The following is a 23072-nucleotide window of genomic DNA, read 5'->3' as shown; positions in this document are numbered from 1 at the left end:
TCAGTCTGTTGGAAGCTGATGAAGAGAGAGCAGCCAGAAAAGGCCACACTCTCCCCCCACCCCACCCACCCAGGTCTTCAGCGGGTGGCCTGGACTGACAAAGCTGAAGGAAAAGCTACAGAAGAAGAAAACCTTTAAGATAGAACACCCATCTGAGAAAAAAACAATGGTAGGAAAGGTTCTTAATTAGACATTGCATTAGGTTGTTGCTTCTTTTCTTTTAGTGTGCCTGTGAATCCTACAAAATGGTTTGTTTTTCCTATTACCAACCCTTATATTTTCTTATCAATCAAGTGCTTCAGATAATTAAAAAACTCATTTTTCTATTGAAGACTAGTTTGGAATGCTCTGTGGGAAAGGGAAGGGAGGTTCCCTAGCACCATGTTAATGAGCCTTGAAGCCTAGGGGTCACCAATTGCACCTGTCCTGTGAGGGCTCTTTATTGATTCCAGTTGGATGGTGGGTGGCCTGGGTCTCTTACTCTACCCAGTCCAGAATACCCAAGGGGAAGGGGAGAAAGTGCCCTGCCCCTTGTGGTGGTAGCAAGCATTATCAGCCTGGAGGACCAGTCCTTTTAGTGGGAGTCAATCCTTCAGTCACCCTGTGACCAGTGGGTCTTGGGGGTCACCCTGCTACAGACTTCCATCAAGTAATTTAATCAGGATGTCATCCATTATAACCTTTTTTTCCTGGATTTGTTACTCACTCGGCTCCTTATCGGAGAAAAGGTTGGAAATTGAATCAATAATAATAACAACAACAACAACAACTTGATGGAACAGGAGTTTACATATGTAATGTTGCTTTCTTTCCATGAGGAAGCAACAAATTTGACTCTGTAATAATAACAGAAATACAAGAATACTAGTGGGCCCGGGCACAGAGCATCTGTGCCTCTAGTGCGGCCGGGCCCGCCGCCTTACCTCCGCGGCCGGGCCGGAGGGTGCCCCCGCCGCCGCCGGGCCGGAGGGTGCCCCCGCCGCCGCCGCCGGGCCCGAGGGTGCCCCCGCCGCCGCCGCCGGGCCCGAGGGTGCCCCCGCCGCCGCCGCCGCCGGGCCCGAGGGTGCCCCCGCCGCCGCCGCCGCCGGGCCCGAGGGTGGCCCCGCCGCCGCCGCCGCCGGGCCCGAGGGTGGCCCCGCCGCCGCCGCCGCCGGGCCCGAGGGTGGCCCCGCCGCCGCCGCCGCCGGGCCCGAGGGTGGCCCCGCCGCCGCCGGGCCCGAGGGTGGCCCCGCCGCCGCCGCCGCCGGGCCCGAGGGTGGCCCCGCCGCCGCCGGGCCCGAGGGTGGCCCCGCCGCCGCCGGGCCCGAGGGTGGCCCCGCCGCCGCCGGGCCCGAGGGTGGCCCCGCCGCCGCCGGGCCCGAGGGTGGCCCCGCCGCCGCCGGGCCCGAGGGTGGCCCCGCCGCCGCCGGGCCCGAGGGTGGCCCCGCCGCCGCCGGGCCCGAGGGTGGCCCCGCCGCCGCCGGGCCCGAGGGTGGCCCCGCCGCCGCCGGGCCCGAGGGTGGCCCCGCCGCCGCCGGGCCCGAGGGTGGCCCCGCCGCCGCCGGGCCCGAGGGTGGCCCCGCCGCCGCCGGGCCCGAGGGTGCCCCCGCCGCCGCCGGGCCCGAGGGTGCCCCCGCCGCCGCCGGGCCCGTCACCACGGCCAGGCCCGGCCAGGCCCGCCGCCTCGACTCCGCAGCCGGGCCCGCCTGGCTCCCCGGCCAGGCCCGCCGCCTCGACTCCGCGGCCGGGCCCGCCTGGCTCCCCGGCCAGGCCCGCCGCCGTTCTCCTGGGTGCGCCAGGACCAATCAGGCGCCCCCGCAGCCCAGCCAATCAGCTGGGCTGCCCGGACGCATTTCTCCTGGGCACACCCAGGAGAAATATATATATAGATTCTTCTACCTTAGGAGCGTGTGAGAAAAATAAAAATATCAAGACAACTTTTTCATCATATATTCATACATCTCTTTAGTATACAAAAACCTCTTTTAAAACTATTTCTGGCATAATGTTGAAAGTGGTGCCATTGTGGTCCTGGCTTCAAGCAGTGACCAACACATAAATCCAGAAGGAGAGGTGTGTTGGGATGCCGCCTTACCTATATTGTTTGCGTTGTTGCCTGCGTGGCCCTGTGGAGTCCAGCAGAGAGCACAGCATTCCTCCTTTGGGGCTTTCCCTGAAGGGAGCGGAGGTGAAATGGTTCCAGACTGGTCAGGTCCCAATGGGGTTGAGCAGGTGAGGCACAGAGAGCTGCATGGAACAACTCCAGTGGGGCAGCCATGTTGGGTGTGGCAGGAAGTAAGGTCAGGGAGGGGGCGGAGCTTGGAGTAGGCTTTAAGCCCTCTCAGTTCTGTATTGGGGCATTTAATGCCAAGGCATCTGATGATGAGGGCTGCTCTTGAGCATAGGAGTTGGAAGTTTCCCTGGAGATGGAACTGGCTGGATGCAACAAACCAGGAGGAGGGCTAAGGTGATGAAGTAACCTCTTCTCCTGGTCTACTCTGAGGCTGACCTTGTCTGTTCCCATCTTGTAATTCTGGGTTTAAGAAAGGCCAGGAACACACTTTCTCTCCCTTGGAGACTTAAAGAGTGTCCAAAAGACCTAGGGAGTCTAGATGGTGGCATGGGCTGCAGATCCCAATGCCACTCCAGGACCATATAATTCAGAGCCTTCTAAGGAACAGAACCACTCCAAGCCAGCACCCTCTGTTTTGGAACCCTTGAGGAGGCACTAGTCTTGTCCACAAGGCTTCCTGATCCTCTCCCACCTGGTGGAGCTGACAATGAAGTTGATTGGACACAACTGAATAGCAATGGAGGATAAGGCTCCAAGCATATGGACTGCCCCTTTAAATGATTTGATTCATTCATGAGTGAGTAGAGCATGTGATGATAGTCAGGCTAGAAGAGGAGGATATAAGAGGTCACTCAGTTGTGCTCCAGCCCCGTCAGTGCAAGTTCTCAGACTGGAGCTGTCTAAGGTCCTGCAGCAGCCAGACTCTATCTGTTGGGTCTGGACTCTGCCCCCCTCACAAACTTTTTCTTGCCCTGTAGGGTCTCGCTCACAGTGAGGGCAGGACAAGTACTATTCTTACGAGTCAACATTTTCAGTTTGATATTATTAAATCCTCAGGTTAAGATCTCAAGTGTATCAAATCTTGAAAAAAACTTGGCACACACTTAATGAACTTGGAGGCAATTGATTTTGTAGGCACACACATATAATCATAAACAGTTTTGCTCCATTCTATATCTGAGACATCAATCAGCAAGGAATGTCTCTTTTTCAGTACATAATTTTATTTCCCAAATGTAGATTGGTTTATTTTTAAAAACACAATATTCAAGGAACTTATGAAAGGTTTAGACTGAGCCAGAGATAATCTGGAGGCATCCGTCCAGCACTGAAGGGCACCAGCAAACCTCCAAGTCAGATGGGGTAGCCAACCCCAAAGAACCTCCTGGCTGCCACAGCAGGTGATCTGTAGTGGTACAGCTATTATGGCACTGATAGTAGTAGGGGCTCACTCTACATAGGGATATAGGAAGCGGCCCTATACCAAGCCAGACCAACGGTCCATCTAGCTCAGTAGCTCAGTATTGTCTCTACACTGACTGGCAGTGACTCTCCAAGATTTTAGGTAGGAGTTTCCCCCAGCCCTGCCTGGATTGAACCTGGAGCCTTCTGGATGCAAACCAGATACTCTACCACTGAGCTATGGCCTCATCCATAGTTTAAAATAAAAAGACTAAAAAGGAGGGGCATGGAGGACATATCTGGGAACCAAACACGGACACAGAGCTTAGCTCCTGGAAAAGGGAACAGGATCAGTCCAGAACTCTCTCCCCACACTGATCTGAGGCCCTTGCAGGGATGATAAATAGGCTGAGGAGTCAGTGGAAAGTCAGTAGGAATCCCCACCCCAGAGTGGGCAACAGAGGGCTCAGAGACCATTGGGTGCCTTAGGCAGACATTTCTTAAGGCCCCTCTTGCGGCAGACATCCCAACAATATACACAGACTGCCACATTTTAAAATCTGTATGTTTGTAATTGGCAATGTTTTCATATACTTCACAAAATAATATTACATATATTGCTTTGTAAATTAGGACAGTTTGGCCCATTTTACATGAAGATGCAACATGGGCTTGGAAACCGATGTGTATTTGTCATATTTATATACTGCCTCATCACGAGGTGATGTACACAATTTAAAACACAACACATATAAAACAGAGTTCATAAAACAGAATTCCATGCTAGGGATCATTAGAAAGGGGATTGAAAATAAAACGGCTAACATTATAATGCCCTTATACAAAACTATGGTGCGACCACACTTGGAGTACTGCGTACAGTTCTGGTCACTACATCTTAAAAAGGACATTGTTGAACTGGAGAAGGTACAGAAGAGGGCAACCAAGATGATCAGGGGCTTAGAGCACCTTTCTTATGAGGCCAGACTACAACACCTGGGGCTTTTTAGTTTAGAAAAAAGACGTCTGCGGGGAGACATGATAGAGGTCTATAAAATCATGCATGGCATGGAGAAAGTGGAGAAAGAGAGATTCTTTTCCCTCTCACACAACACTAGAACCAGGGGTCACTCCATGAAATTGATTGCCAGGAGGTCTAGGACCAACAAACGGAAGAACTTTTTCACACAACGCGTGATCCACTTGTGGAACTCTCTGCCACAGGATGTGGTAACAGACAACAACCTGGATGGCTTTAAGAGGGGTTTGGATGACTTCATGGAGGAGAGGTCTATCAATGGCTACTAGTCAGAGGGCTGTGGGCCACCTCCAGCCTCAAGGGCAGGGTGCCTCTGAGTACCAGTTGCAGGGGAGTAATGGCAGGAGAGAGGGCACACCCTCAACTCCTGTCTGTGGCTTCCAGCGGCATCTGGTGGGCCACTGTGTGAAACAGGATGCTGGACTAGATGGGCCGTGGGCCTGATCCAGCAGGGCTGTTCTTATGTTCTTAGAGTAAAAACAAAACAATTTCACCGAATAAAAAGTTAAAACAATCTGTAGGATAAAAACAATTAAACAGTTTAAAATTAATTTCAATTAAAAGCTTGAGAAAATAGGTGTGTCTTGAGGGTCTTCCTAAAAGCAAACAGAGAAGGAGATGTTCTTATATTGACAGGGAGCATATTCCAAAGCCACAGGGCAGCCACAGAGAAGGCCTGGTCCTGAGTCGCCACCGGCAACCATAGCTGCTAGCAACCATAATTGGACCTCTCCAGAAGATCACAACAGGCATCAGGATTCATGACAGAGTAGGCACTCTCTTAAGTACCCTGGACCCAAGCCATTGAGGGCTTTATAGGTAATAACTCTGGCAGTGTGGGTGGCAAAGAAGTGGTTCTTTTCTGCCCACATTGCTTCAGCAAATTCACATCCAGCAGAGCTGTCTAGGGTTGTGAGGGGGCTATTATATGCCCCCTCTCCTTTGAATTTGAACTTGGAACCTCCAGGTACTTAATGTGATGTCTTCAATGATTTTTTTCGTGGATACAATCTCTCGTATTTGGGCCACTGGATTCCACAGTTACTGAAGAGTCTACTGTGGAGGTGTCCAGCAACTTGTCTTATAGGATTAAATTGGATCACTTCTAGTTTGTGACACCTGAGGATGTGGACAAACTGCTTCAGACTGTATGCCCTACAACTTATGCCCTTGTCCCTTGCCCAACTTGGCTTATTTCATCTGGTAATTGTATTATCAGAGAGGGCCTGGTAAATATTATAAATGTTTCTCTGAGGGAGGGCAGGATGCCTCCTTGTCTTAAGGAGGCTATTATTAGACTTTATTTGAAGAAAACTGCATTGGATCCCTCAGGGTTAGCTAATTACAAACCCATTTCTAATCTTCCACAATTGGGCAAGGTGATTTGAGTGGGTGGTGGCCTCTCAACTCCTGGTTGTTTTGGATGATATGGATATCTAGACCCATTTCAAACTGGCTTTTGAGCAGGCTGTGAGGTTGAGACTGCTTTGGTTGGCCAGATGGATGATCTCCAATTGGCTATTGACAGAGGGAGTGTGACTCTGCAGATTCTTTTGGATATCTTGATGGCTTTTGATACCATTGACCATGGGATCCTTCTGGGTCACCTGAGAGAGGTGAGATTGGTGGCACTGTTTTACAGTGGTTCCAATCCTACCTTACTGGTAGTTTCCAGATGGTATCACTTGTAGACTGCTGCTCAGCAAAATGAGAATTAAAGTATGGAACTCCACAAGGCTCCATAAACTCTCTCCAATGCTCTTTAACATGTACATGAAACTGTTGGAAGAGATCAGCAGGAGGTTTGGTCAGGGTGTTGTCTATATGCTGATGACGCCCAGGTCTATTTCTCCATATTGACCTCATCAGGAAATGGCATAACTTCCCTAAATGCCTGCCTGGAGGCGGCAATGGGCTGGATGAGGGATAACAAACTGAAGTTGAATCCAAATAAGATGGAGGTACTGACTGTGAGGGTGGGGATCTGAGAGAGAGTTTAGATCTGCCTGTTCTGGATGGGGTTACATCCCACCTGAAAGATCAGGTACGTAGCTTGGGAATGCTCCTGGATCCCAAACTCCCTCTGGTTTCTCAGGTTGAGGCAGTGGCCAGGAATGCTTTTTAGCAGCTTCGACTGATACATCAGCTACAGCCATTTCTGGAGGTAAATTAACTTAAAACAGTGGTACATATGCTGGTAGCCTCCAGGAGGGACTATTGTGGCTGCCTTTGTACATAGTCCAGAAACAACAATTGGTTAGGGATGTGCGAACTGTTTCAATTTCAAACCAGCTCACCATCGGACTGGGCCTGTTCGAAGGCTTGCCCTCGAGACAAACAGGGACTGGTTCGGAATGGCTCAGCTTGGCTCAATGTTAAGCTGCACACACCAGGCTGGCTCAGGGGTTCTAATTTTTTTTAAAAAAGTAATAACTCACCACCAGCTCCAGGCTGTACTGCTAGACTCGGAGGGATGCTGCCGCAGCCACTGGAGATGTGTGTTGTCTCAGAAGGTTCCCCCTGCCCCCACCAGCCTCTCCCTGGTCATTTTCGGGCATGTAAATGGCCTTCAAAATGGCCACCATGATCAGGCAGAGGTCTGGGAAGGCCCGTAAATGGGCCAAACAGGCCCACAAAGGACTAGACGTAAGCCAGCAGCATCCCCCGGAGGCCACTTTTACAACCCAGAGCCAGCTGTGAGTTCTGAAAGAATTTTTTAAAAAACCATTAGAACCCCTAACCAGCTAAAACTTGGGCCGAACAGGCATTCTAGTTTGGAGTGCCAATACCGAACATGCCTGATCCGGATCGAGTCTGGTCCGGACTTGAGCCGAACTGGGCACACCGGTTTTGTGCACACCCTACAATTGGTACAGACTGTAGCAGCCAGACTGGTCTCAGGGACAACTCAAACGGACCATATAACACTGATTAAAAAAACCCTGCACGGTTGATATGTTTCTGAGAGAAATACAAAATGTTGCTAGAATAATCCAATTTTAATACACTGTCTACTTCACAGTGTAGAAAGTTAAAAAATAAAGAATAACAATTAATTTTAAATATGTTATTCAAGATTTGAGATTACACAGAAATCTTCTGTACAGCCTGGTAGCTTGCATAACTACCTTGCTGACAAGGTGAGAGGCATGTTATAAAGTGATGGCTCTTTTATATTTAGAAGGGGAGAGCAAATTTTCCTATTTAACCCAGCACAGTGTTTCTTCAGTGGCAGTTCCTAGTGTATCCCTAGTTATTTTATTTTATTTATTTATTTCTGTGATCCTTTTTGGGACAGAGAACAATTTTCTCATATCACATTCTCCTACTGCTTTGATAACCACCCCCCAGTATAAAACCAGTATATAAATATAATAGTGACAATAGAAATAGTAATAATAAAATTTAAAAATGATATCTTTACCAGCTTTTGGCTAATTCTAGGAAGACATTCCCTCCCATCTTTGAAGGGCCATGCAAAATGTGTTTGATTTCTCCTTAAGCCTTTTATGAGATTATGTCCAGCCACCACTCTAGGTCTTCAGAATGCAGTTAGACTCCTTCTTGCCTGTAAGGATCTTTTATTTTATTCATTCATTCATTCATTCATTCATTCATTCATTTTTACATTGATATCCCGCTCTTCCTTCAAGGAGCCCAGAGTGGTGGGCTTTTGGGGAGAGAATGTTCCTGACCACGATGCTCCCAAGTTAAAGCAGGAAAGAGGAGGTATTAAGAGCAGGACTCTAACCTAGTTCTGGAAAATAAGAAGAATAAAATTGAAATTAAATATTTAAGCACCCGAGAAGACCTCGTTGTAGATGTGTCCCAAGGGATGACTCCAAGGGGTAGCAGGTGACCCCTCCAAAAATATTTCCTACTCCTCCTTTTGCTCCCCCATCCACCAGACTGGAACTTGACAGCAAATGCTGGACTATATAGTCATGGTATATTATGGTCCTATAGCAGGGCTGCTCAGCTTCAGCCCTCCTGCAGATGTTGGCCTACAACTCCCATAATCCCTGGCTATTGGCTACTGTGGCTGGGGATTATGGGAGTTGTAGTCCAACAACAGCTGGTGGTGCCAAAGTTGAGCAGACCTGTCATCAAGCTTGAATTAATTATTTTTAAATGCCTTTTAAAAAAGAAAACTCATTCACTCACTCCTATACCCCAGAACAAGCAGCTGAAGCCATTGCAGCCAGATAGGAAGGAAGAAGCATCCTGAGCCAGGCCAGCCCTTAGCTTCCCTTCTGGCCAGGGCATTGAGCTGGGTGAGACCATGTGTGTGGGGAGGGCGGTCATCTCCCCAGTGAATATCAGCTGCCCTGGTACTGACCTCTCTCCTCACCGCAGTCTTTCCTGTCACATGGATAGGAATTGAAAACTAGCCTGGAAAACAGGTTTGGCATAATGCAAAAAGAGTATGTTCTAATCATCTGGCCCATTTTCTGAACTGTATGACAAATGACCAGTTAAATGACTTGGCTGTCATGGGTACTGGAAAAAAAATAACAAAATACCCATTTTGACCAAGTCTCTTGAACTGACAGATTTGCTTCTTGTCCCAACAACAGGCATATTTCACTTCATTGATAAGTTAAATAAATGAACAGCATTTATTACCTTACCTCTTTTAATGTATTTAAAATACCTCTTACCTCTTTTACCTTACCTCTTTTGATGTACCTTATTTAATGTATAGGAAAGTCCTCACTCCCCTAATAATGTTTTTTGCTCCTCCAAACTAGTTGTTCTAGAGTTGGCCCTTGTTTCCTTCACTGACTTCAAAGAATCAGGGCTAGATTGCTCAGCTACTTATTGGATCCAGACATTGCTCTGCAGTAACACCATTATAAGTTGCGGCTGTTGGTTGCAGAGAAAAAATATCATTTTTTTTCCACTGCCACAGAACACATCTGTTGAGCATTTTTTTAGGGATCTGAAGTTAGCAGATCTTACCTTTGGCAAGTTACACAGCACTAGTGCTCAATTCATGCAGATCATCATCATCTGACTATTACAATGAAAAGCATAGTTTTTGTACACCACTTTGGTAGCATTTTTGCAATGCAGAACAATTAGGTTTGGAATTGTAGTCAGCCACTTTAAAAGTAGAAAGCAGTTATGCAAGTGATTAACTTCCATGCCCTTCTTTTCTCATCCTCTAAACAACAGGAAGCTACCTAATGGCGCAGCAGGGAAATGCTTGACTAATAAGCAGAAGGTTGCTGGTTTGAATCCCCACTGGTACTATATCGGGCAGCAGTGATATAAGAAGATGCTGAAAGGCATCATCTCATGCTGCGCGGGAGGAGGCAATGGTAAACCCCTCCTGTATTCTACCAAAAGAAAACCACAGGGCTCTGTGGGTGCCAGGAGTCAAAATCGACTTGGCGGCACACTTTACCTTTAAACAATAGGACTTGCAAGGCTTTCCCTGTTACAGTGGTAAGAGGAACAGAAATGTTTAGGAAGGTGATGAAATGGTGGCTGTCATAGTTTTTAGTTGATTAAGAAAATGTTTGCTTCATCCCCTGGAGCCTGGACATGACAGACATCTGTGGATAGGAACCTCGCTGTGAGAGAAATCTAGATGGTCAGGCTGGCCAGTTGGATCAGGCCCATATATGTCTAACATCTGGATCCTATGCATGCTTTCTCAGAAGTAAGAATTATTCCCAGGTAAGTTTGCATCAGACTGCAGTTTTAAGCTAAAATGAGGACACTGGGGGACTATTGACCTGCTTGTCATTGGTTTCTGTGAGACCACTCCACACAGTAAATATTTGTTCTTTATAATCCGAATCCCTCCTTAGATATTTCAGCTTCATATACACTGCAAATTTAAGTAGATTGAAATTGATTTAATTATTGAGAATTTTCCCCCAAATTAGGCATTTGATATAGAGGTCTTTCAGACAATCAAAAACTGTGTTCTACCCAGGTTTGGGGAAACCTGGGCAGAAGTGATTATGTGGAAGCAAGGTAGGAGGAAAAGCTACCCAGGTATTTCCTACTTTGTTCTACACAGTCACATACAATGTATGGTGCATTGTGGTATACCCAGAGGCCAGAACGTGCCATCCCGGCCTCCGGAGTTCCTTGCTGCTCAGCACAGCACTGTTTGTGTGTGAGTGCACTCCACACTCCAGGGACCTTTCCCCACCTTCGTCTGGGGGGAGGTGAGGATTGTGCAGCCTTCCCCCTGCCTGTCGTGTGAATAACCCCTGTATATTCTTAGTTTTGCCTATTCTAGTCCCCTGCTAACTGAGCAAAGGGGCACCTTTTTAAAGTTTTAAAGTTAAATAAAGATTTTCTTTATTTACTGGGGGGAGAGTAACTGGCCCTATCCATCAGTGTTCTCTCTAATTTTTTTCATCTGTGTGCAGAATGAGTTTTGTTCTGGGCAGAAGAATCAAGGCAGTATGTGCGTACCTGCATTCAGATTGGGGCCTTCCTGATTCAACCTGAGCAGGATCTAAAATTAACTGAGCAGACATCAGAAAATGTGTGAGCATGCGCATGCCTTAGAGGGAACAGTGCTATCCATTCCCAGCACAGCATCCCTGCAGTGGCTGCTGCTGGTGTCTATCTTATGTTTCTTTTTTAGATTATGAGCCCTTTGGTGACAGAGAGCCACTTTATTTATTTATATCTATGTTAACTGCTTTGGGAACTTTTGTTGAAAAGCGGTATAGACATATTTGTTGTCTTTGTATATCACCCATGACACTCATTGCTCTAGTCTAATACCTGGATTAGAGAGATTTGTTCACAGTGCCCACTTCTCTGTTTCACACCTCTTGCCAAAGATGTTAAGACGTACTTAATTTGCTCTTGTCTTTTTATATTGTGAGCAGTTTTGCTTACTCAAGGAGAACTCAGCTGTAAGGCAGCAGAATCCATCCCCCCCACCACCCTGCAAAATACTTCACCAAAAACATAGCTCATATAAGGTACCTGGATAATTCCAGGTGCCAGTTCCCTTTTTTTCTGCTTTTTGGGCCTTTTTCTGACGATTTGGCATGCCAGGTCATTCTCTTTAGAAACTGGCCTTATTTTCTGAGAGGACATTGAATTATAACAGTGCAAGTCAGCTGACTGCTTTGTCACAGAGCTGCTGCTTTCTACATTATCGCAAGTGCCAGAGCTCTCACTGCTGCAGTTTTCTAGTCGCAGTGCGGCAAGGCAGACGCCTAGAACCGGGCACGGAGCAGCACAGAGTTTATTTTTTTAAATTATTATTATTTTAAAAATCCTCCACCTGTTTTGAACGACTGTGCCTTTTTACCTTTTGTCAGAGTACAGGAGCGGCATACCACCTGGATGTGCATGTGGGCTTCTGACATTAGCAGCATCTCTCAGCTGAGGCAGGCACTGCTCGGAGCCTTTTACCAAAATTGCCTCTGATGAAGAATGATTGGTTTTCTTCCTTGCATGTGAACTGTTGCTTATGCCACAGCGATATACACCTGCAAGGACAGGACAAAGGAGCCGATACCTGTTACTGCCTGGGCCCTTCCCCCCCCCTCTTTTTGCAGATGCTCTTTGCTGAAGCTGCCTAATTGTCCTAGATTAACGTTAGTCCTGGTCCTATTGATAGCCACAGTTTCTCACATGGTTAGAGCAAGAGCTCAAACCCGAAAGCAGACTCCCTGACCTAAATCCATCCCAGTCCTTTTGGACGAAGGCAGGGTAGCAACCGACTAGCAATGACACAACCAGCCATCAAGTGGAGAATCTCTGGGATTGCAATCTGTTTCAGTTTCAGCCTGTGAGAATCGAACGCTCCACTTTGTTACCCAACTGCTGCTGATTTTTGTTTTACATTTCTTTTCCATAAGCAGCTATTCATGGTTTGGGGGTCTCTTAAGTGTACATTTGTGTGGATTAGCTTGTCACGAACACAGTCCTTGTGCGCTTTACGTTGGAAACGAGGGCACTGAAGTCAGCTTGCTTTAACAGTTGTTTCCTTCTGCGTGATGCTATGCAGCTAGAATGGGTTACACTGACAACAAAGGAAGAAGCACAAAACACCACTGTCTTCTGGGTTGTTGTTTCAGGAAATAATTCTTCTTCAGTGCAGTATGTTCTCTCTCTCTCTTTTTTCAGCCACCTAATCAAAGAGCCTAACAGGCACCGTTGTGGATGTGGGTTTTTAAAATACCATGGAAAAAAGACAGCTCATGGAGAACTGCGATTTGAGGCAAGCAGCACATCTTTGCATTATTGCTGATTTGAAATACTCAGTTTGCGAAGAGGAAGCCCTAAGGGACAAGTTCAGTAACTAAGAATGCGATCGTAGATAAAAGAAATAAAAATGACAAGCGTAATGGAGGCTCAGCAAAAGAAACTGTCAGAGAAATCAGTTCCTGGATGACAATCTTACCCAGTCTGAATAATTATGAATAATTCATAGAACAAAATTACTCAGCTTTCACCTTTTCCACTTAAAATGGCATGATGTGAATCTCTAATAAATTTTCAAGATAAAATATAATGCCAATTTGAATCTGAAGAGCTTTTTCCAGCCAGATGCTACATCCTGATTCTTCCGATACCTTTCACAATTATTCTGTGAGAATCCCACTTCATCACGAAGCACCATTACCAATGAAAATTACTGTGATTACAGTGGCAACAATAGAATGCCATCAAATGATTTCTAATTTACCTAATTTACTAAGGCTGACTGCATTGGTTTTCATGCCCAGGTCTTCATGCCTGGCACCTTGGATCCATATCAGAATGAAACAAAAGTGGCTTACGAATGTGCATCGTGTTCGACACCTTTAACTTCTACAGCACGGATAAATGTAGCCATCTGTTAAACATGCGTATAGCTATATATGTTACATGTGTGTTTTCCGGCATTCTTGATGATTGTGTTTAGCTGCTCCTGGGCGTAGGATGGCATTCTGTTACAGGTTTGTTTATGCTATAATGCTCAGGCATGAAGACTGCAGCAGATGTTTAACTATGCAAACAATCCGTACAGCTAAATCAGTGTATATACTTTTAATTAGATAAATCTTCTTTCTTTCTTTCTTTCTTTTCTTTCATTTGAACAGCTATCTGTTTCCAAGTTAGAAAAGCCTTCTGCTGCCAGTATCAGTTATGGTTCAACTACATAAGTATATAATCTGAAAATGGGTGCTGTAGACATTGGCAAAGCTGATGATGACTATGTACATAGCTTTCAGGATTTCTTTTTACCCCTATTTAGTCTCTATTCTGTTTATTCTACAATTATATGTTTTGTTACATTCATATGTGCCAATTATTTAAACAAAAAGCATTTTTGAAACAACAGAGGGAGCAATATAGGGCGTGATCAGACTATGTTAGATGAGCTGTTTTGGTACCAAATCTACTTAGGAACTAGTCATAAACACAGAATGACTGAAATTTGAGTAACAATATTACCATATTATTTAGATACAGATTTATTCTAAATCCAGTTTTAGTAGTCAGAAAAGGTGGAGTACATTGGGTTAAAAAACTGTATTTCAGTGGAAAATACTGTTATTTGAGTTTATACTTCAATTTTATCTTTCATTCCATCAGCAGGCTTATTTAATCTCTGGAAAGTATTTTATAAGAGTGAAGAAGATAAGCAATAGTTCTTGTCAGCTACATGACTTTAATGATGCACTGTCTAACGTGTCTTAGTTAAAAATACCTGCTATTTGCATGTGTTACAATACCTGGCCATTATAACAAGAGTGTATTCCACAAAATACATTCAATATGCATTCCTATAACATATTTTTAAAATACTTAAAATTTGGTTTTTATTTATATAAAATATCTGTTTGTGTGTGCCACAGTACTGCTTTTCCATTGTATTTTAGCTTTTGATGCATTGTAATTGAATGTTTGACAAAAAGAGTATTGAAATGTTTTCCGTGGTATCTCTGTATATTTTGCAAGGTACAGTCAGTTCTATTCACAAACCATTTAAGGCTACTTCATCCCAAGAAACCAGATCACTTTTATGAAAAGGATGCAAGTTTCACTAGTTTGTGGATTACAATCTGAATCAAATATAAATATTTGCATTTGTGTGCATTGCTTTTTAAAGGTGTCTGTTTTAAGTCTCAACATTTTATATCTGGGAAGAGATCTGAAGGAGTTACTTTCAGATTGTGACACCATAATGGGAAGCCCAAACTTGTAAAAGTTATTTAATTGCAGTAGTGCCAACAACGGCTTGTGCCAGGGTACTCTGTCTCTGGCAAGTAAAGCTGTCTTCCTGTCAGAGTGATCCCCATGAAATGGACTCTGGAAACATCATATCCCTGCTGTTTGAAATGACGGTGATGCCCAAGCAGTCCTTGCAGTGTCGTATATCAGGGCCATCACTTACTCTGCCTCCACTCCAGCTCAGGCAGTGCTAAGGAACTGGCTCTGCCCTTCACTTACATTGCCAGAAGCACCGGTTCTAGATCTAGAGTCTCTTTGTGGGACCAGAGCCCAAGCCATATTTGTGGAATTGCACCAGTAGAGGGGAGTATTGTGCCTGGCTCTAGGAGATCCAGGAGCAGAGAACTGACGGGTAGAATCAGGCTGCAAAGGACTTTAAAAAGCACAGGATGAGCTTGTTTCCGCAATCGATATCTATATTAATACACATTTTCTTAAAGGGCTCTCTACTTGGTCTTCAGAAGCTAATAAAGTAAAAATTAGATTGCGGCTCTTCTTTTATGGTGGTAAAAATATGCAAATTGTGCCCACAGTAAACCTGGTCAGTAGGAGCCTGATTCAATCCAATGAGTACATTTGAATCAAACTACTTATTAATAAGTAGTTTGATTCAAATGTACTCATGGGATTGAATGATCTTCTTTGCATACCTTTTAACAGGAGTGTGACATGGAGCAATATTAATCCTACTTAAAGAGTATGGTTGAGTGGTAAAATAGAGTACACCATGTTTAAGACTGATGTTACACCTCATTTTCGAAGCTGATGTGATATAGAATAGACACTGAATGTTATGTATCTGAAATAATTTAAGAGTTTAAATACTGTGCTGGCATAGCAGTCCCTATGCCCTTTCCTAAGCAGGTATTTGTAGAAGGTACTGAAACAGCATCCCACCAATAGTAAACTGTGGAATACATATCACTGTGGTGATGATGTGCAAATAGGGTTGCCTGATGGAAGCTATTCCTGAAGATTCCCCTTCCCCAATATTTTTCATAATATTGAGTCATTAAAATCTCCAAAACTGGAGATTACAGCTGATAGTTAGCCATGTGATATCAGCTGGGTCTCTTTCTCATCTCGCTTATAGATTGTATTGAGTCTCAAAACATTGGTGGTTTTAATCTTGTGTGAATCTTTAGACTCACATCTGAAGAAATGTGGAATAGCCATTACCTGTCTCAGTAGTGTTTGAGTCTGCTGTATAAGGAGAAGGATCTGAACTTAAGGCCTAGTCCGGATGTTAGTCATATGCCACACATGCAGCAAACAGCTCATTCACGCTCATTTTTATGTCATGTTTTCACATGCAAAAAGAAACTTTTCACATCTCCACTTTGAGAAGATGCAGACACATATCCTTGTAGGGAAGATGCACACATTCTTTTCTTGACATGACAACAAGTACTCACATTTTGAGCACACCTGTGTTTGTGCTTGCTGCTGCATGTTGTACAGTGCAAGCCACCCTTTGCTGTGCTGGCACGTTGACTGCTTATGATGGGAGGAACCAGCTTCTATGGCAGCACATCAGAACATCATAATGTTATGCCAGCTGTATAAGGATGTTATAATATCGGCATAGAAAGGTATGTCAATGCAGATGTTTCATTTCAGAGTGTTAGCTATCCTTTGAAGTGTCAAGCATTGCATTTGTCTAATTTATATCCATAAATTTGTCTAATTAATGCCCATGCATTGTAAATCTATGGAATTCCTGCAAGTACAGTATACCCACTTAAAATCAGAACATATATTTGCAAGGAGTCAAATGTTCACTACATTAAGGAGTCTAAATAAATGATTCATAAGTGATATTACTTTTTAGGAGTTGGATTAAATCATTTCCTAAGACATGTTATATATATATATATATATATATATATATATATATATATATATGAATGATGTGTACAAGTATACAATTTATTTTATACAAAGAACTATATATACTGTATATATAAGATAAAGCAATCCTAGAGTTCTTTTGGGATGGGGAGAGGGAAATGGAGAGGGAGGACTGAAAGAAGTTGGGCTATTTTGAATGGTCTAGGGCTAAGCTAATTTTTACATTTTATCTGTTTCTTATTTAACATTTTCGTAGGGGACAGATGGAGAGCGCCCTCCCCTATAATTCTTCTGTTTGTTCCTGAAATTTAAATTTAATTTAAATCCATGACATCCTCAGGTATTTGTTAGCTTTCAATAGACGTTTTGTCTAGGCTTTTGACTGAATGGAGAAATGCATTTAGTCTTAGCATACGGTCCTCAGTTTGCTGCACTCATATCAGTGGGATGGATGTGAGGAACTCTCCCCAACAATGAACTGAATGAAATAGTCTCTGCTTAATATTTATTTAAAAGATTAATATTGTTTTAATTATTTTTAAAAATGATTTTATTTAAAATGATCCCAGCAGCTTTCAATTATAATTAAACTAACATGACCCACTATTTATAAAAACAATAAAGACAAAATTTCAAACAGATAAAACATTCAGAACAGCAGCAGTTGAATACCCAGCTGATCTCATTTCCCATATGCTCTTCTGAATAAGAAAGTCTTGTAGCCATTCTGGTCATGCTTTGGTGGAACATTCACACATTGGGCAGATTTATGTTGAAGTCTGTGCAAGATATCGGGAAGCACTCCATACACAATTTGGGTTTCCCTCTGCATATTGGAGCTTAGCCCGCATTATCTCCGTGCTAAAAATTTCCACTTTTTACAGCAGCTTTTTGGGATACTTCAATATATCCAATATACACCAATGTTTCTTCTATATGGAGGGACCATGCTGATAGAAGCCTTTTCTTAAAGCTTCACTTTTTTCATATTTTTAAAAACATTTGCTTGGTGATCTTGTGGAACATAGTTCTATGCACCCACATGGTGCATTTTGTTTACCTCTTTTAGTAAGGTTTATCTCATTTTTCCCCCTTTTGAAAAGCCTCCTGATTCTGACGACTCTCCCAGGAGTACTTTATGGTGAACATAAGCAGGCTTTTCTTAAAGCTTCACTTTTTGCTTTTAAATAAAAATAAAAAATTGCTTGGTGATCTTGCAGAACATCATATGCATCTCCACAGTGGGAGTGCATGGGATGTTCCGCAAGATCACCAAGCAGGTAAAAAAAAAAGCAAGCAAAAAGTGAGGCTTTAAGAAAAGCCTACTTATGTTCTTACGTTCACCATGAAGTACAAGTGGGTAATTCAAATTATTCTGAGAGTGGTACACTCTACATGGACATGCATGGTGCACACACACAAAATTGGAAAGAACTGACAGGAAACAGGAACCCTATTAAAGGAGCCCTATGTTTACTGCCCCCAGGTTTCTTCAAATAATCATTATTGCACTTATATGCAGCTAATATATTACCTCATAAATTGCTCTATGTACCCCACTTAATTCCGCAGTTAAGCCCGCCATCTGGGAAAGGCCCTGGGTGTTTTGGAAGAAGCAAATTATCTGGACCCATTTCAAAGTGGCTTTCGGGCGGGCTATGGGGTTGAGATGGCCTTGGTTGGTCTGTTTGATTATCTCCATTAGGAATCCACACACAGGGGGGAGTGTGACTCTGTTGGCCTTTTTGGATCTCTCGGTGGCGTTCGATACTATCAACCATGGTATCCTCCTGGAGCACCTGAAGGGGTTGGCGGTGGAAGGCATTGCTTTGCAGTGGTTCCGCTCCTACCTCTTTGGTAGGTTCCAGATGGTGTTGCTTGGAGATTGTTGCTCATCAAAACAAGAGCTATTGTATGGGGTCCCACAGGGCTCCATTCTATCTCCAATGCTTTTTACATCTACAGGAAACGCTGGGAGTGATCATCAGGGGATTTGATGCAGGGTGTTATCAATATGCTGATGACACCCAAATCTATTTCTCCATGTCAACTTCATCAGGAAATGGCTTAACTTCCCTTAATGCCTGCCTGGAGGTGGTAATGGGCTGGATGAAGGAGGCTGTATCCAAGCAAGATGGAGGTATTCATTGTGGGTGGCTGGAAATTAGGAAGTGGTTTAGATCTGCCTGTTCTAGGAAACAGTCCCTTGGAAAGAGCAGGTATGTAGTCTGGGAGTACTTCTGAACTCAAACCTCTCCCTGGTTCCTCAGGAGGGCTTTCTGTCAGCTTTGGCTGATACGCCAGTTACATCTGTTTCTGGAGATAAATGATTTTAAACGTGGTGCATATGCTGGTAACATTCAGACCTGACTACTGCAATGCAGTCTATGTTGGGCTGCTTTTGTACATAGCCCAGAAACTGCAGCTGGTACAGAATGCAGCAGCCAGGCTGGTCTCCAGTGTTACCCAAAGAGATAATATTATGCTCATTTTAAATGAACTATATTGGCTGCCAATAAGTTTCCATGCAAAAGACAAAGTGCTAGTTATTACATAAAGCCCTGAACAGATTGTTCAGGTGGGGTTCTTCTTCATGAACCCCACTGCCTTTTAAAATCATCAAGGGAGGTCTAGATGCAGTTGCCAACAGATCAGTTGGTAGTGACTCAAAGCTGGGCCCTTCCTAAGGTTGCCTTGGGTCTTTGGAATGCACTTCCGAATGAAATTATAGCCTTCCCTTCTCTAGAAGTTTTAACAAGGACTTGAAAATATACCTGTTTAGTCAGGCTTTTAAGTTAAAGTTTTAAATTTTTACATTTTTAGAGTTTTTAATCTGTGTTTTGAATTGTTTAAATTGTGTTAATGTTTTAATTGTTGTATTTTTAGATTGTGAACCACCCAGGGACTTAGGTATGGGGCAGTATAAAAATGTATTGAACAGCCCTGTCCTTGCTGTGGTGAATGTGACCTAATGGAGCAATACAACATGGAATAGGGCACCCAGTTAAGAGCTTAACTAGCAGCTCCAGTTCTAAACAGGAACTTTGCTTAGTTGATTTTCATGAAGTCAACACACATGCTAAGCTTAAGGTGCAGAGGTATGCTAGGGGCTGGTGCAGGCATAACCCTGGTTCCATTATATCCTCTATTAGGAGAGCAGGAGCTGGCCACAGAAATGCATCTTCCTGTGACTGGCCCCCAGTCTCTTAAGTGTGGATAAGAGGAAGCCAGCATTACATCTGGATGTGTCCTATATGACTAGCTTGACTTTTCAGAATAAGACACTGAACAATACTCAACACTGATGTACGTTGCCAGTCTTTTCAGTCAGATAGATGTGATTATTGTTGTTTCATTTATAATAGCATGTTGAGAATCAGAGGACCACTTAGAAGCCACTGGAAAATTGGAATAAAGTCCGTCATTGCTTTTCAAATCACTGTTTAATACAATACACTTTCATCGGGGGAGGGGGGGAAACGTGGTGATTATAATTAATCTCATACCAAAGATGTTTATTTTGGAACACTGGCAAAAATAGAATACCAAAGCAGCTTTCATACTAAAACATGATTTTAATTTTAGTTTGCCCCTTGTTTGTGATGCCCCCTCATTGCTCTCTGTGGTTTGTTGTATACACGAAAGAACAAGAGTTATAACGAGGGACAAATATGCCATTTCAATGGATAAACTGGGTTACCTGCGTAAATTTACTCAGATAAATTTCTGAGTTGGATGCTAAGGTTCTTGCGGCACCAGAACTGGAAGTTGCCAATGTACCGTCTGGTCTTGTTACTTTGGATCATTTCCAAACTGGGTTGCTTGAGGTGGTGAGAAGGCTGCTTGGAAGGCTGAGGCCTACCACATGCATGTTCAATCCTTGCCCTTCATGGTTGTTGAAGGCTGTTAGGGAGGGAGTGGGTCCATGGGTGGTGGGGGTAGTGAATGCTTCTCTAAAATGGGGTGGTGCTCCCTTGGTGGAAGGAGGCAGTCATTAGGCCCCTCCTAAAAAATCCCTCTTTGAACTCAAATGAACTTCCGACCACTCTAATCTCCCCTTCTTGGGCAAGGTGTTGGAAAGCATGGTGGTGTCTCAGCTCCAGCCAGCGCTGGATGAATCTGATTCCTTAGATCTTTTCCAGTTTGGCTTTTGTCCTGGATATGGGACAGAAACTGCCTTGGTCGCCCTGGTGGATGACCTACGCTGGGAGATAGACAGAGGAAGTGTGACGGTTGATTCTCCTGGACCTCTCAGCAGCTTTCGATACCATCGACCATGGTATCCTCCTAGGATGTCTCTCTGTGTTGGGACTTCAGGGCATGGTTATATGGTGGCTTTGCTCCTAACTGGAGGGTCATACTCAGAAGGTGTTGTTGGGGAATGCCTGTTCCACCCTTTGGCCTATGGCAGGGGTGGGGAACCTTGGCCCTCCAGCTGTTTTTGAACTACAACTCCCAACACATTGTGGCTGGGGATGATGGGAGTTGTAGTTCAAAAACAGCTGGAGGGCCAAGGTTCCCCACCCCTGGCCTATGAGGTACCACAGGGATCTATTCTGTCCCCTATGCTGTTTAACATCTATATAAAACCTCTGGGAGAGGCCATCCATAGGTGTGAGCTGAGGTGCCATCAATATGCCGATGATATCCAGCTCTACCTATCTTTTAAATCAGCAGACACCAGGAAGGCAGTGGGTGCTCTGAACTGGGGCTTGGAGGCTGTTCTGGACTGGATGGGGGCAAACAAGCTGAGACTTAATCTAGATAAGATGGAAGTGCTCTGGGTTGGTAAAACTGATCATCCAAGTAGTGTGGTAAATCTGGTCTTGGATGGGATCACACTCCCTCTGAAAGAGAAAGCCTACAGCTTGGGGGTGTTTCTGGACTGACGCTGTCCTTGGAGGCACAGGTGGCAGTGGTGTTCAGAAGTGCCTTTTACCAGCTACGGCTGGTATGCCAGCTGCGACCCTACTTGGAGAAGTCAGACCTGACCTCAGTCATTCATGCTTTGGTAACATCCAGATTGAACAACTGCAATGTGGTCTATGTGGGGCTGCCTTGAAGATGATTCAGAAGCTTCAGCTGGTCCAGAATGTTGATGCAAGGATGCTCGTGGGCACAAGTCACTTAATGGGTGTCACATCCATCCTGCGGCAGCTTCATTGGTTACTGGACTGCTTCCAGGATAGATTCAAGGTGCTGGTCTTGACCTTCAAAGCTCTATACTTTAAAGCTTGACTCAAAGGCAAGCCTTCTCTGTAGTTGCCCCTGGGTTGTGGAATGCACTTCCTGCTGAGATTAGAGTTTTTAGGAAACAACTAAAGATGCATCTCTTCAGCCAAGCCTTTTAGCTGTTTGGTAGTTTTAATGAGTATTTTAATTTGATTTTTTATATTTTATTTTCTTGGTCTTATTGCTGTAAACCATCTAGAGACTTTGGTAGTGGGCAGTATACAAATACGTTAAATAAACAAATGTATAATACATGGCTTGGGGCTAGGGTACCTGCCAGAGCCCTCCACTCATCATCTCAGGCCCTGCTCATGGTCCCACCACTAACAGAGATCTGGTTGGTGGGGACTAGAGACAGGGCCTTTTCAATTGTGGCTCCTTGGCTTTGGAACACTCACCCCGAAGAGCTTCATCATGCTCCCTCCCTCAGTGTTTTTAAAAAGCAATTGAAAACACATCTTTTAAAATAAGCCTTTTAATGTTTTATCTCTGTTTATATCTGGTAGGTTCTTTAGTTTTTATAGTTCTTCGTTTTTAGCTTTTAAAATAATTTTTAAAGAACTTGCTTTAAAAATTGTAATTTTAAGTGTGGTTTTCGTCTGTTTTTTAACTGTAACTTAAATTTGATGAACTTAATTAGTCTTATTTTACATTGTATCTTTTTATTAATATTGTGAGCTGCCTCGAGCAGTAGTGTCCTGGAGGGGCAGGGGTATAAATGTTTTAGATAGAGAGATAGAGAGATAGATAGATGTGCTAGTAGATTTCTACCTGTACTGCCAGTAAATGTTACCCAAGGGTAAGTACAGCATACCTTAATTAGGGGGCAATGGCTGACATCCTGACTAAAGAAGCAGTGGTGCAACAGGAGAAGCATGGATGCTTCTGAAAAGTCCAACTAATTAAGTTCAGCTACTAGTTCAGCAGGGCAAATTTTTGACAACTCCCCTTCCCTAGGAAGCATTCTCTGCCACCCAAAGATATGTTCTTGAGGGCCATAGAGCCATCGGACATATTTTGGGGTGATACAGAGGGTTTCTGGAGGAAGGGAAAGTTGCTGAAATTCCCCACCACACACACTAGCACCAGTGTAGCATTAGTCTGGAACTCCGCCACCCTTTTCTTCCTCCTCCTTCTCCTGTGGGGTCCAGGCTCCGTCTGGGTGGTGGCGGCAGAGGGGAAGGAGTGTGCCAAGCTGTGCGCCCACAGAGGGAGCTACCAGCCCAGCACCAGCCAGTGTGAGTGCCAGCTCAGCTGGGTCTGGGACCAGTGCCAGCACTGCGGGGG

General features: G+C 44.4%; 1 long non-coding RNA gene across 1 annotated transcript; it reads left to right on the top strand.

Annotated features, from left to right (window-relative positions):
* The first annotated feature begins 2333 nt into the window (after positions 1-2333).
* On the top strand, positions 2334-15186 carry LOC128323033 (uncharacterized). The gene is made up of 3 exons (XR_008306160.1): positions 2334-2446; positions 10037-10178; positions 12609-15186. It is a non-coding gene; the product is annotated as an uncharacterized LOC128323033 (long non-coding RNA).
* Positions 15187-23072: the final 7886 nt, after the last annotated feature.

Source organism: Hemicordylus capensis, chromosome 4 (assembly GCF_027244095.1).
Source record: "Hemicordylus capensis ecotype Gifberg chromosome 4, rHemCap1.1.pri, whole genome shotgun sequence".
Taxonomy (NCBI): Eukaryota; Metazoa; Chordata; class Lepidosauria; order Squamata; family Cordylidae; genus Hemicordylus; species Hemicordylus capensis.
This window is presented reverse-complemented; position numbering and strand designations above follow the sequence as displayed.